This window comes from Molothrus ater, chromosome 8, assembly GCF_012460135.2.
Source record: "Molothrus ater isolate BHLD 08-10-18 breed brown headed cowbird chromosome 8, BPBGC_Mater_1.1, whole genome shotgun sequence".
Lineage (NCBI taxonomy): Eukaryota > Metazoa > Chordata > Aves > Passeriformes > Icteridae > Molothrus > Molothrus ater.
This window is the reverse complement of record NC_050485.2, coordinates 17,287,332-17,301,694: the sequence shown is the minus strand read 5'-3', so window position 1 is coordinate 17,301,694 and position 14,363 is coordinate 17,287,332.

Sequence of the window (14,363 nt, the reverse complement as noted above, 5' to 3'; positions counted from 1 at the left end):
GGCCTTTGTACTGGAGATCTGAAACTTGGAAAGGACGAGTGTGCCTGCTCTCCCCTTGTGGGGACCTGCAGGGTCTGGAGGAAATGTCACTGGTTTAATGTTTGCTCCAGCAGTGCTGGGGGTTTCTCTTGGCTTGCTGGACAACTCCCCTGGGACACTGCTGCCACACTTCTGCCCCCAGGTGGGTTGTGCTGCTGTTTACTTTTTTCTCTTTTTCCCTTCCTAGTACTCAGAAGCAACTCAGAAGCATGGGGATTTTTATTTGGTTGTGGTGGTTTTGGTTTTTTGGTAGTTTTTTTTTTTTTTGGTGGTTTGGTTGGTTTTTGGGTTTTTTGTTTGTTTGTTTGTTTTTTTTTTTTTTTTTTGGCCTGGGCAAGGCTGCGCTGGGAGAGAAGCTTGGCAAGAGAGGGTGTGCCCTGTGTGGCAAATGAGGACACTGCTGGCTGTGCTATACTGTAACCAGCAGCTCTGGCACAGAGGAGGGGAGCTGCTCAGGCTGAAATGCTGAGGCTTTACTGCAGTCAGCAGTACAAGAGCAGAGCTCAGGCAGTGCCATGAGCTGCTCACACTGATCCCGGGCTGTTGTTCCATAAGGATACAAGGTGTGTGAGAAGGGAAGGTCTTTCTAAAACTGGTAACTGATACAGGCCTTTTGTGGCTTGGGAAATAGTTTTGAAGGCAGTACGGGCACAGAAACCAACACAGTGGAGTCTCACCTTTGTTACTTATTCTGTGAATGCCCATCCTCAGTCTGGCTGAGAATGGAGCACATGAAAATCTCCCACATAGTCAGACTTACAGAACCTGTATAGATTACAGGTGAAGGGTGCTCATCTGCAGTTTGTGAAGGGGAGCAATACCTGATGTGCTCACGGCAGCAGCAGCCGTTGCTTTGCTCAAAAACATCAGCTACACTGCAAGGAAGAGGATTATAATTAATCTGCTGGTGTACCCACTAGAATAACACAAATCTCTGGTTTCAGAGGATGTGTGTGGTCTTCCTCTGATGCTTAAAACATTTACCACAACACCTGACCCAAGCATAAGATTTTCAGGCATCTCAAGTCAGCAGTAGAGGAAGGAGCCAGCAGCGTTTTCTTCCACGTGGTGTCAGCATTGCTCTCTCTCACTCCAGAGCTTTGGACGTAACCCTTTAATGTGTTTTGAGAGCCTGCCATAAAATTAGGTATTACCTTTCTATTTTTGTAGTGTATCAGAGCATCAGCCTGTTCCTTCCTCAGATAATTAATTGATATCAGAGAGGCATGAAGGAATGGTATAGATTCACCTCTAAACCATTATGAAATGCAAGCCTTTTTTATTTTATGCTTGTGTCACCTTCCTTACCTGAGCAGGACTGCTAATAAAATCTCTTAGCACTTTTGTTTTCCTTCTCTTTGCTGAACGCGGGCAATTTGATTTGTTTGCTGATGTTAAAGACTTCTCAAAAAAAACCAAAAAAACCCCCAAACTAAACATCAGAAATGAAATCTTTGATAGGAAAACAAACCCTTGGGAAATAGAATGTATTTGTACTGAAAGGCTTATGATATATCAGGCTTATGATATATAAGCGTTAAATATTTCAGCGTTTTGACTTATGTTTGGCTGTAACAGTCGGGGAGATGAAAGATTATTTTAAATCCTTAGTGGCTTTTCATTTCATGCAAGGTTAGGGTCGGAAATGAGCAATGCTTTCAGAAAAACGGGCAAGAAACATAGAGTAAAACAAAAACCTGAAAAAACATTCACTGTCAAAAAAATAAGGAAAATTAGAAAGTCCAACTTCTTTTTAAACAGAAGTTAATTGTAGATCATTTAACCGCAGTTAGTTACAGAGCTGTGCAACAGTGAATTTAATAGGCATATGCTGAATGCACTGTTCCCTCTCACGCTGCCTCTCCCACACCCGACAGTTCCTAGACTGCTTTGTTCCTCTTTAATTAGTTTATTTCGCCTACTCTGGCAAGTACGCAAACATCCTTAAGCACTTAAACAACACCAATCGAGAGAAGAATAGGGCTAGCACTTTATCGCCTCGCATGCAGAAAGGCTCGGCTGAGCCTTGAAGGGCCATTAGCATCTCAGAATCTAATGCAGTTTCCCTCTCGCCCAGTTTATTTGAGTAGAGTCTGCAGTGTTTAGTTTATTTGCTTCAAGTAAAAATGGAAATGCACGTTCATGAGTCAGCATTTTTGCTAGATCCCAGAACTACCAAATGCTGGTTACCTTTATTTTTTCTACTTTGTTTTTTATGAGAAGGAAAGGGATGAAATATGACTGTAGTAAAAATACAAGTGCAATTGAGCCAAAAATTATGAGAAATGAAAGGAAATGGATGGTGAAGTTGCGTGCTGCACCTGTTCCCTGGGGTCTGTGGCTAGGAAAGTTATGTCCAAGTTGCTTTGATTTACTGATACATCTTTTTAAAATAAAATTGTGGAAAGAAACTGGGGAGGAATAAGTGAAAAAAGCACTCCAAGGCCAGTTTTGATTTAAGGAAATATTACTGCAGTTGGCTTTGCATGCACGTGTTGGCTTCTATGGCTGATAATTGAGATGGATGCTTGAAGCCGAGGTTCTGCCAGCAACTTTAATCCTGACCTTTGAATTTTCTCTGACCATCTGCTTTAATTAGATGTTGCCCTATTCCCAGGGGGCTGCAGATGTGCTCACAAGGATGGTGAGGAACCACAGTATGGGCCTTAGGCTGCCCTGCCAAGTGCTGGGGTAGTCAGCTGTGCCTGGAGAGGGTTTTGCAGAGAATGCTGCTCAGGCCTGATTTTTTCTGGAAGCTGCTAGGACAAGGAAATACTTGAGGGGTTGCTGGTTTGATCCACTGCTGTTTCCAGTATGCAGCTGGAGCACTGCCTGGGAGCTGCTGGTGTCAGATGTGAGAGCAGGCACAGGAGCTCAGCTTTTGGGCAGCTCTCACACGTGGGAAGCTGGGCAGAGCTGGAGCCAGATCTTCTGCAGCTTAGAACTGACCTCTGCTCTTCCTTGCCCACGGGGGGAGCCAATAGAGGCCGGGGTGAGCCAAGGTGGGCAGTGCTGGACCTGGCACGGGAGGGGAGGGCTGGCTGCTGGGGCAGGGAAAGGCTGATCCCTGTGCAAACCCTGCAGGCAGGGCAGGGGGAAAGCTGTGCAAGTAGAGGAGGACAGGAGATGTCACTGTGTGTCCTTTACATGCCCTAAGATCTGCAACTTTAGGATTTTTGTGTGTTCTTTTACCCTTCACCAAAGACATTAAGATGAATGGGACTACATTGAAGGGGAAAAATTATTTCAAAGAAAAGAAACAAAAAGGAAACATTTTGGTCTATTAGTAGTTTATACAATATCTTTTATATTTTCATAGAGTTGTAGTGGAGATCAAGTGAAGAAAATGTGATTTAGAACTCTTTACTTTACTCTTTTGGTATCTTTTAGTTCCCTGATTTCTAGCTTTATTTCTAGACTCTCTGGGAATTCCATGGATAGCTTTGACCTTCATAACCTTTTTCTTGGTTAATAGAAGAGGATTAAGCAGCAATAATAGAGAGTGAGTTGGATTTTGATACAGGGAGCACACTGTAAATCAAAACCATACAGTAGCCATAAAAATATGTTTGTGTTTTGCATATTTTCTCTAGGAAAGTATAGGAAGTGATCTACTATTTAAAATTGCAAGAAATGATGGATGAATGAAATATTTCCTTGGTTAAATATCTGATCTGCTGCTTTTCTTTCATCCAACTCTTGCTTTGATGTCGTTAATGTTTAGTCTAATTCCTGGCTACTTTGCTGATTATTTATATTCCATGATGCCTTCCAAGATTAACCAAAATTCTGGTTGGGGTGGAGGGAGGGAGAAGACCAAGATAAACTGTGTTTAAAATCAGTATTAAATGGGCTGCAGAATGGTAAAGAGGTGTACCTGTTTAATCAACCTTTGCAACTACCAAGCATGGCTTATGTTAGAAGGCTAAAGAACTTGTGAAAACTGCTGATTACAGGCCAGAAAATTGCTGAATTCTGGATAACCAGTGAGCTGAGCCTTTCTCTCCTCAGTAAGTTGTGTATTTTACCAAAATCTCCTTCTGGATCTGTCTGGAGCATGAGTTAAAGTTTAGCAGCAGCAAACACTGTTGACTTCTTTCCCAGTGTTTCTTATTCCCTGTCTTCACATGGTAAAAGTCATTGCATTTTCTGACCAGAGAAAGCATAAGCAGATGAAATCCAAAGTCACATCCATGAGAATGTCATTCCTTATAAAGTCTCTTTGTTTCCCAAGTCTACAGCAGATCCAGATCTGAGTCATTATTTATGAAGTCAGTTTGCTTCGTTATAGCAAAATCAGGAGCAGATTAATTCATTTGTATGCTTAAAATTCACAAATATGCTGTTTCTGAGAACTGTGCTTAGGGATCTGTTAAAACATGGTTTAGAGAAAAACCCAAACTAATCAACAAGCCAAATCCCCAACAAAACAAACAAAATCCCACACACAAATAACTTTGCAAAGCTTTGCTCTGATTTCTGTTTTTAAACCATTTGCTGAGGACTTTTACCTGAGACATACATTTCAAAGTTATCCTTATGTTTTCCTCCAATGAAACCTACTCCCTTAACATAGAGAAGTTCATTTTGAATGAAAATCAAAGAAAAAAATAAAAAGACCTTTATGTGCAGCAAAGGAGGGCAGATTTTTTTTATACTCTTATTAAGCTGCCTCTCCTGAGGAACTTGGCACTGACACAGCCACTCCAGAAAGAGAAAAGAAACTCTTCAAAGTGAGATATGGTAACTTCAATTACAGGACAGGTCAGCTCCTAAGAATATTGAGGGGAATGATGGATCTCTTCAACTACCTCCCACTTAATGGATTCTACAGTATATAATCTTTCCTTCTTTGAAATTTTTGTATAGATTTGTGGTTCTTTTTTTTTAGTCATTATGAACTTCAGAGTTGAAAGGTTGCTGCTGTCCCTGCATATTCTTCAACTGTGACTTTTCAATTACTTGAAAGGGAGAAAAAAAAGGAAAGCAATGGGAAACAGAAGGAAAAATTAATTATTTCACAACAACCTGCACTTCAATAAAGAAGCAGAGAGTTCTGTCCTCATCTCATCCTGTTGCAGCTTTTCTACTGTGAACAAAATATTAATTCTGGAAACAAGGTCTTTAGGTAATTTCTTTTTCCTTGTTCCCTTTTGCCTCCTCCACAAATCCTTTTTCCTGAAAGTCAGGGTATTATATACCTCTTTGAAAACATGGATGTGACAAAGTAGAACAAATGCTTGGCATTTGGGGGGACATACCTTATTTTTATTTAGAGAGATTTTTATTTCTGGTTCCTTGTTAAATTAAAACAAATGGGAGGAAGTTTTCACTATTCAAACTCACTTCACATTTTATAAACTATTTCTTCTTGGTGTAAAATGACACTGAAGCAAGGAGAAGTCACCTATCTCTAAATTAGGTTTTATACTGATGGAGGTGATGTATATTGTGCCTCGTAGAGAGGGATGGCAAAACTTCTTCCCTATTTCAACACATCTCAGACTGGCTCTACAGGTCTTGCTCCAAAAATGTGGTTTTGGTTTTGGCTTTTCTTCCCCTAAGAATGGAAATCTATTCTCTTCCAGCTTGAAGCTGTTCCGCCTTCTGTCCTATCACTACAAGCTCTTGTAACAAATTTCATGTCTTTTGTGGGCTCCCTTCAGGTACTGTATGGCCATAATTAGGTCACCCCAAAGCCTTCTCTTAATAAAAAATAACAGATCAGTGTTTCCTTCTGCTCTGCACATCCAACAGGCAAATTCCCACTATAGCAGAAGCGGAGCACAGGTTCCATTGTGGATAGAATCACAGAATCATTAAGTTTGGAAAAGACCTCTGAGATCATAGAGCCCAGTCTTTAATATTGCTATGCCAACCTGCCCACACTAGGTGGTGCTTAGATATTATCATGGGCAAGTTGGAATGCCTTCAGTGAAGTGAAAAGCACATTTGAATTATGTAACAGTGACTTTTTGACATTTTCACAGGGTGTCTCCATTCTTTCCTCAAGTAGAAAACAAGTCAACAAATTCCTACTAAAAATGCTCACCATACAAGTAGAACTGCATGAGGGTTTGAGGGCATGGTCGAGTCAGCCCAAGGGACTTGTGTTATTCCACAGTAATCCTTGGAGCACCTTGTGAATTAACCCTGCATTGGGTTAAGTCACCAAATAATAGTAGAGTAGGGGTGATGCCATTTTTCTTTCAGGAATCTGATGCTCAAGAAAAGTTGTGCAGAGGTGCCAGTGTGAGATCTCTGTTACTCAGGAGAGGGTTAAATCACATTGGACTGGCAATTTTCCTAATGTGGCTGCTAATTAAATTGCTAATTTAGCTAATGTAACTGCTTGCAGTTCTGCTGGCAGTGTTGTCTCCACACTGGATACATACATGTTCCTCAATGTGTTATGCATGTACCAGCTGTTTTTAAATTATGTAGTAAACAAGTTCAGAGCAAATGACTGCACTAGGGATGTGGCCTCTCTTTAATGAACTTTTGTTTTGATTATTTTTAAGTAAGGTAGGCAGGAGTTCAAAAGGTGACTGCAGTCTCAGCTGATCTTTTGAATAGAAGCTCCAAAGTGTTGGGAAAAGAAATGGGATGAGGTTTTTTTGATCTATTCTTTCTTACTGAAAAGAATATTTTAAGAGAAAGAAGGAAAGAAAAGAGGTCTGTAGCGCTTAAAAATTTCTTCTAAATCTTGCCCTCGCCCTTTTGGAGACTTAAAACCTGATCTGAGGCGTAATCCAGAAAAACACGTCAAGAGGATTTGTTCAAAAGCATACAGTGTGTTGACATCAGCAAACTCTTATTATGGCTGTCATGTTCTCTATCCTGAAGCCTCTTTCTAATCTCCTGGCAGCACTCAAGCCTGGTGTTTCCATTTTGATTGAATTAATTAGTGGAGTTTAGATGACTCCCCGAATCTGAAATTGTCAGAATTTTTTAGCAGGGTGTTCTTAAAGGCTATTTTTGCCCCAGTTAATAGCAAGTAGGACATCTGACTGCATTTCTGTATTGTTTAAATTGAAAATACATGGCCCATTTGGAAGCGGAGAAAATGGTAAATGAGAGCTATATTTATGTACTTATCTTGCCTTTAAAGTTAATCTCCTGTTACTAGTCTTGAGCCCTTCAGGTTGCCATAGAAACTGCCACAGCCTCCAACTGTGCTTCTCCCAAGACTTAATTGCATTCTGAGTTTAATGTGCTCTCTATTAACTGCAGCACTGGCAGACGCAGGCACGTTGCAGAATGAGTAGAATTAATGGTTCAATATGATGTATGCATTTTTTAATACTATGTTTCCATATCCCTTTTCAAGTCTTTCTTCACCAGCTGGTTAAATTCTTCCATAACACGCAGTGATACCACAGGGATGGATTCTCTCTGCTGCCACTATATTTGATGTTTTCAAGTCTTTGATGCCTTCAAAGTAGCTGCAAGAGTCATTAGTTTTAAAGACTTGGGTTTTTTCCCCTTGGAGAAGTCAGATTACTCCTGAACTACCTTATCTCTGCTGAGGTTTTTATGAATCTTTTTTTCACCTCTGAAGGCAGCATTGAAGTTCATACCTGCTGTCTCAGTAGCTCTGGTAAGCTTTTGCTGACTCAGTGCTCTTTTACCACATGATTTTTGCTAGATCAGTGTGGGTCAAAGGCAGTTGTTCAGCCAGGCCTGTTTTTAGGTGGGGAATATAAATTCATTAAAGTAGGAAAGGAGTATGTCTGTATGCAAGGTTTGATAAGGCTCTTCTGGGAATTATTTGTTGTGTCCTTGATGAAATTTCTTATCAGAACTGGACTGATAATGTGTCTCATTCAACCAGCAGAACAAAATCTCAGAGATCTGGTTTCCCACTTGGCTCTCAGCACAATGATTATGTCAGTGCAAATACAGGGCTCTTACAGATGCCATTCTGCTTCCAGTGAGGCTGAACTCATGGAACCAGTGGTTAATACCACTTTGTGCTCATTTAAGTCCAGAACTTCATTACTAAAAAAGTAATTATCACTGTTCTTTGTCTTGTGCAAAAAGAGGAGAGAAAATGTTAAGCCCTCTGTTAAGCCCTCTGCCTCAGCTCTGCTTTGCTTGTGTCTTGTGGATAAGAGATGGGGAAGAAGAGAGACACCCCTTGTGCACTGTTGCTCTTGGACCCTGGGTATTTCTGTGCTTGTATTAATTCAGGCTCAGAGATGTGCTTTTATCACCAGTAGAAAACACCCCACAACTGGTGAAAGAACAAAGCAGTGATGCTGAAGAACAGGGCAAGGTGAGGATCTCACCAACATGTCACCTCAAGGATGTCAGTCATGCTTTTAGACACTGGCCTTCTGAAGGCAGCTTAAATATATCCATTGTAACTTTTAAATGTTTCAAATGTCCTTTAAAATCTGACCCCTTTGCCTATGTTTTTGATGTGATTCATGTTGTTTATTCTTTCTGTAATTCTCCATATGTGCTACTTTTCTTGAATTATGTATTGGTGGTACCCTATAAAAATCTTTGTAATTAGGTCAAATAAGCAAGGTAGCTTGTCTGGCCTCAGCCTTACTACCAGTATTTCTCTGTGAATTTGTCTGCTAGTTTTAGCTTTTTCAACCAGAAAGAGGAATTGGGAAATGATGAAATTATGACAATATTGTCAGGATAAATCTGAAAGAGTGAAGACATTTTTCCAGCACTTCCCCCTCACCCTGCATTCTCTTTGTTTTTTCCCCAGATTCCCTTTTTCATTAGCTACCTATATTACACTTTTTGCCACAACACAGTGCCACACTTTTTGCACATTCTGTCTCAGAACTTAAATCTCTTCCAACCCATCTCAGCTTTCCTTTTTGTCTGCTCTGTGAGCTTGCATGTTGAAGAGTGCTGGGTTTCCCTGCCAGCTCTGCTCAAGTTACATTTCCTTGATTGCCCTGCAGAATGCCAACCTATATTCTCAAAATCTGTGTGTGCTGGAGATCTTCCTCAAACACTCCAGAAACACTTGCTTTGGGATGGGATTCATTTCGACTTGAATATAAAATAAGTATTGTTTGTTGGCTTCTTGTCATTCTTGAGAAGCCAAAGAGGTGCCATGTTTCAAGTTGTCTGTCTCCACAAGCTCTTTCCAGGCAGTGACAGCACTTTCTTTGGAGAAAGCTCTGCTTGCCCTGTCTCTGCAGGCACTCAGAACAAAGATCTTGCCCATCAGCTGGACAGCCCAATGTGTCAGCACGTGGAACTCTTGGCACCAATTACATGCAGCTCCCAGCAATCCCAAATGAGAGAAAAGACTCATTAGAAGTCTGAGATGTGCCAATAGCAGCTTATTTTACACCACTGTGGAGTGTATTGTGAAAGCTTTTTCACACAAGCCACAATTTCTTCTGATTTCTGTAGTTGATATTAATTTTAGGATGCTCCCACAGTGGATTCCTAGTTTCTAGGCTGTTCTATAGGCACATGGCCTCTTTGGAGTACAGATGGATGTTTAGGGTATCTCTGGGGCCGCATCAGCTTGTGCAGTTCTGGTTGGGGATCTCAGCGCTTTGTTGCGGAGAGTCACTCGCTGTGCTTTGCTTCTCCTGCCCTGCCAAACACTTGTCTTCAGGTACCTGTTGCTCATCCTTCCTTCCCTTCCCCATCCTGTGGGAGAAAACTGACTCACAGCTGGCTGCGTGCATCAGCCATGGGTGGCAAAGAGCAGGGATGCTGCTTCCTCTCAGCCTGTGTGCCCCTCTTGGACATTCGAGGCGCGATGCTGCTCCGGGATGTTTGGGTTGGAAGCCTGGCTGCTCCTGGGAGTAGGGGAGAGGAGCAGTGCAAGCTGCTGGCAGAGCTCAGGGAGGCAGATTTCAGCCAGGCTGCTGGGTGGGAAGGATTAAACCTGGTAACTGACTTCTTACTTTAGGTTCAGCTCCTAACCTTGCTCCTCAGTACAAGAAAGCGTGGAATGAAATTTGGGTTTTGACTAAGCAGGGGCACTGCTGAAGAGGTTCATACATGTCTCAGGCAAATATTCCCACTGGAACAAGGAGAAGCACTGGGAAGGGGATGAACAGGTCTGTTCAGTAGCTCTCTTGAGTTCATACAACTTTATTTTATTTTTTTTTTTATTTACTGCACTAAATACAGATTTCCTCTAGCACATACTGAGCAAGATGGGAGGTGACACTGGGTAGAATGTAGGCTGTGTAGGGCTAAACATTTAAAATTCCTGAAATCTAGGCCTACTACTTACTTTCCATGTGATTTATGTCTCTCTACTTCTCATTTGTGCCTCCAGAATCAATCCCCAGTGAAAATTCTGTTTTCTGTTTTAACCCTGCTCACCTCAGTGGCCACTTAGCAGAAGGTTCCACCTATGGGTCAACTAAATGGGTCATTTTGTGTGTCCTTGCATGGCAGGCAGTGGAAATGTGCATGGGCTCTATTAATATCTGTTCTTACATAAACAGAAACAATTTTATTCAGTTCTGCAGCTAATGAAGCACTGTGGGAACAAGACAGCCAAAAGCTTGGGAATTACTCTACAAGGAAGAATTTCAGTGTTTCTTGGCAAAAGCTGCCTATGCTCAAGGCTTTCTTGGTAAGAGCCAACAGTAACAAGGTCTTATTCTGAACAGGAGTCTAAATAAACAGAATTTTTCTGCCTTTTTTGAAAGCTCACACACAGAAATCCCAAAGTTTATTTCAAAGAAGGCCAAATTTTTATCTAGTTACAGCCACATACTCAATTTTGGGGAGGGGTTCTAATGAAAGGAAAGAGGAATTGGAGTCCTAAATGGAAGATTTATGGAAAATTCTCATTTCTTTATTTACTTCGAAATACTTACAGGATGGAAATAGGGTTTTTTCTCAGTTTTCTGTCTGTTGATTTTTTAACATAGAAAGATAAATCTGGAAAGCGTACAATGATGACTTAGAACTAATTGGTTTACTAGCATCAGTTACTATCAAAGTTTTATTAAAATAGCTACAGAGGTGGCTGAATTGTTGTGGATAATCATATATAAAAATGCCTTTTTGGAGGTTATAATAGAAGCATTAGCTGGCATTAGATTTACAAAGTCATAACTTCTAAATGCCCTTAATTTTTATTTTTATTTTTATTTTTTAACATATATATTGAATTTAAATATTCAATTCAAACTTGTGCCTGAAGAGTCAGTATCTGCAATGCTGTGTCATGTGCAGGTGAGCCCACTGCCTCAGCTGTCTGTCTGTCTGGTACCTCCCTGGTGCACTCAGGTGCAGCAATGTGGGGAACTCTCTTTGCCAGGGGTTTCCTAGCTGGGCTGAGCCCTGGGAGCTCTGTGGATGTGCTATCAGCACCAGAGACTCTGCCTGCTAAGCTGGAACCAGCACAAATTCCATTTGATGCCGGTGCTTTGTCTCAAGGGGTGCTACTTCAAAGGTGTCTTTGGTTTCCAGAGACTGCCTCTGACTGGAAAATATTTCAGTATAAAGATAACATCATCAGAGATAAGAATAAGGAAATGATGAATGATCCTGTTTATTCTTGGGTTATTGCTGTTTGTTTTCCTTGGGCTGGAAGATACAGTTAAGAGGAATTTCAGAAGGAAATCTTGCATACTAAATCTGCTGCGGAGCTGGCAGGAACTGATAGAAGAGAGGGCAGGGCTCTGCCTTAAATCCTTCTCCTTTGTGCATTTTCCTCCGCCTTCCTTGGTGAAATCCTGTCTTCAGCCACCTCTATCTTTCTGTTTTAATAACATGCTGCAGTAGGAATCTCAGGCTGATGGGGAAAATGTGAGCCAGTGTATCTGCAGTGCAGAGAAAGCAGAGCCTGTTTCCCTTGGCCTGTTTTCCATTTGCCAGCTCCCAGTATGTCTTTATAGCATCAGTGGAAATATTAGTAGGAAACCAAGCAATCACTACTGAATGCACTGATCTGCACAATTAGTCTTCAAATAAATCAGGATGGCTGCTCAATCTTTTACATTCAGTGCACATGGCAAAAGCTGAGGTGTAACAAGGCCATTTGATGAGACCTGCATACAAAAGCAACAGTAAAGGAGACACCAATCTGCAGAACAAAACTGAAAAAAATTCCTACCATATGTTCAGCACCAGTGAGAAAAATGAGCCATTTATTCCCCAGTCCAAAAGTAAGTTTATAACTCTCTTTATGAACTTGTTTTTCTGGATCCAAACGTAATAAAATGCAACCCATAATTTGTCAACTGTTCACAATTGCACCTGACTGCCTGAAAAATATTTCAGAGGTCTTGCAAGAGCCTGTAAGAATCAGAGAAGGATGAAAAAGCACAAAGAAAATCACAATAGTAAAACAATTAAAAGGCAATAACTTTTAAAATAATTGAGGAAGTATTTAAATTAAGAAATAATCTCAATTCCCATTTCCTGGGAATGTGCACTGTGCAAGGAAATAGAAGGTAATTATGCTAAGAAGACCTGTGGTAAAGTCTTTAATTATAATCATTCAGAGAGAAGTTAATTAAAAGTACATCTTTAATGTAGCAGAATGGTTTTCCCCACGTGCCACCATTTGGGACCGACTCTCTTCTGACCTCTTTGCTATTTAACTCAAATAGTTACAAATAGCTCTGAATGCAGTTCTAATTTTCTCTTATCTGCTGAACAATGGCTTGTGTTCCAGGAGGGGTTGTGCAGAAGGCTGTAGCCTTTCCTTTTTGCAGGAAAAGAAATAGCCCCTCTCAATCCTTATTACTGTGTAAAGAAGTTACAGGAATAACTGCAAAATTTGAATTTACAAGTTTCCTGGGAGCTGGCCTTAGCCTTTTTGCTCCTGTTTTCTACCCCCATGTGGATCCCAGGTGTGCTGGGCAGGACTGATGTGCCTGTTGGTGGTCAGTGTGCTGACACACCTGGCTCCACAAGCTGCTGCTCTGGCACTGCACTCACAGCACCTACCTGCCACCCTGCCTGAGCTCCGTGGGGTTTGGAAATAATGTGAGAAAAAAGCAGGGGGACGTGAAGGTGTAAACACAGCAGTGCAGATGAAGTCCGGTGATGAAGGTGGTTTTCAAATGCCCAGCAGGTCAACACTGCTTTTCCTTAAAGGGGGAACTTTGGGAGCAGTGCCTACCTGCATGCAGAACAATGGCAGGCTCCCACAGCCATTTGGTAATTAACCACAGATTATCAAGGACAACAGAGAGGATTTTCTCCAGATTTTTTTCCCCAGAAGTGGATTAAGAGTTTCTCAAAAGGTGGAAAAGCTGACAGACACTGCAATAACTTGAAAAATCTATGTGGTAGGAATGTACTCCCTGTCCAGACTCTCTTCTGTATGATGTGTCCATGCCCAAATATTTGGCATGTATGGTTTGGTGGTTTTTGGTTTTTAAACAAAGAAATTTGTTTCCAAAGCATTTCTATATCTCTTTCCCAAACTAGGCTGCACTAAATTATTGCTAATAGGGGTAATGTCTCATTTAGTTACAGGCTTCCCAAATTAGGCTTTAGCTTATGGTGGTCAAAACCAAATCAGCCCTTCCACTGCTGCAGTTGTCCATGTTTCTGGCTCACAAACCCAAACCAGTAGTGAAATGCATCCTCTTTCTGCTCCTTGCCCCCAAAAAGTCAGTGCTAATGAGCAGAATAAGACAAATCAATTCTGAAGCTTCTAGGTGATACATTAGGAAGAACTTTTCAAAAGAGACTGACTGAAAGAGAAGGGTTAGAGCTCCTGAGTCTTCAAAATGTTTGCCTGTGCAGCAGGCAGCGTGCCAAAGCTATTGTGTGCTCTGAGGCCACGTGTCAGCTGAAATTTGAGGGAGGTGGAGAGCTGACTTTGAGGCTGGCTCAAACAGTAATTGAACAGGACAAACACTTCCGCCCTGTACAGGTTTTATTTTCAAGCTGTTGTGCAGTAGACACTTGAAAGCTGCTCATTAGAAGTCTATGAAGAGCTGGAGGTGCTGGGATGATACAACCAATTGATTTTATTGGGCAAAGTAACCCTTCTGGAGGTGCTTTCTGAACACCAGAGGCAAGTGGCATTGCAGGGCTCCCTGTGGCAGGTCTGGGTTGGGGCGTGGAGGGAGGAGCCAGGCCAGAGCAGTAAGGTAACATATCCAAACAGAGGTTTTATATGCAGCAAACAACAGAACAAGTAACAAATAGAAAAATTACTATAGACACATTTAATCAGGGTAATTGGAAAGCCTTTTTTAGGAGTTCAGTTTGTATTACCCACCTCTGTGTAGAGAAATGTTCACAGTCCTATATCAGTTTCAAGAGTTGATAACACGGTGAATGATTGCCTGCTTTTTATCAGCTCTCTCAATGAAATTTTTCAAGTTAAAAGTAGCTGTTTCTGTTAA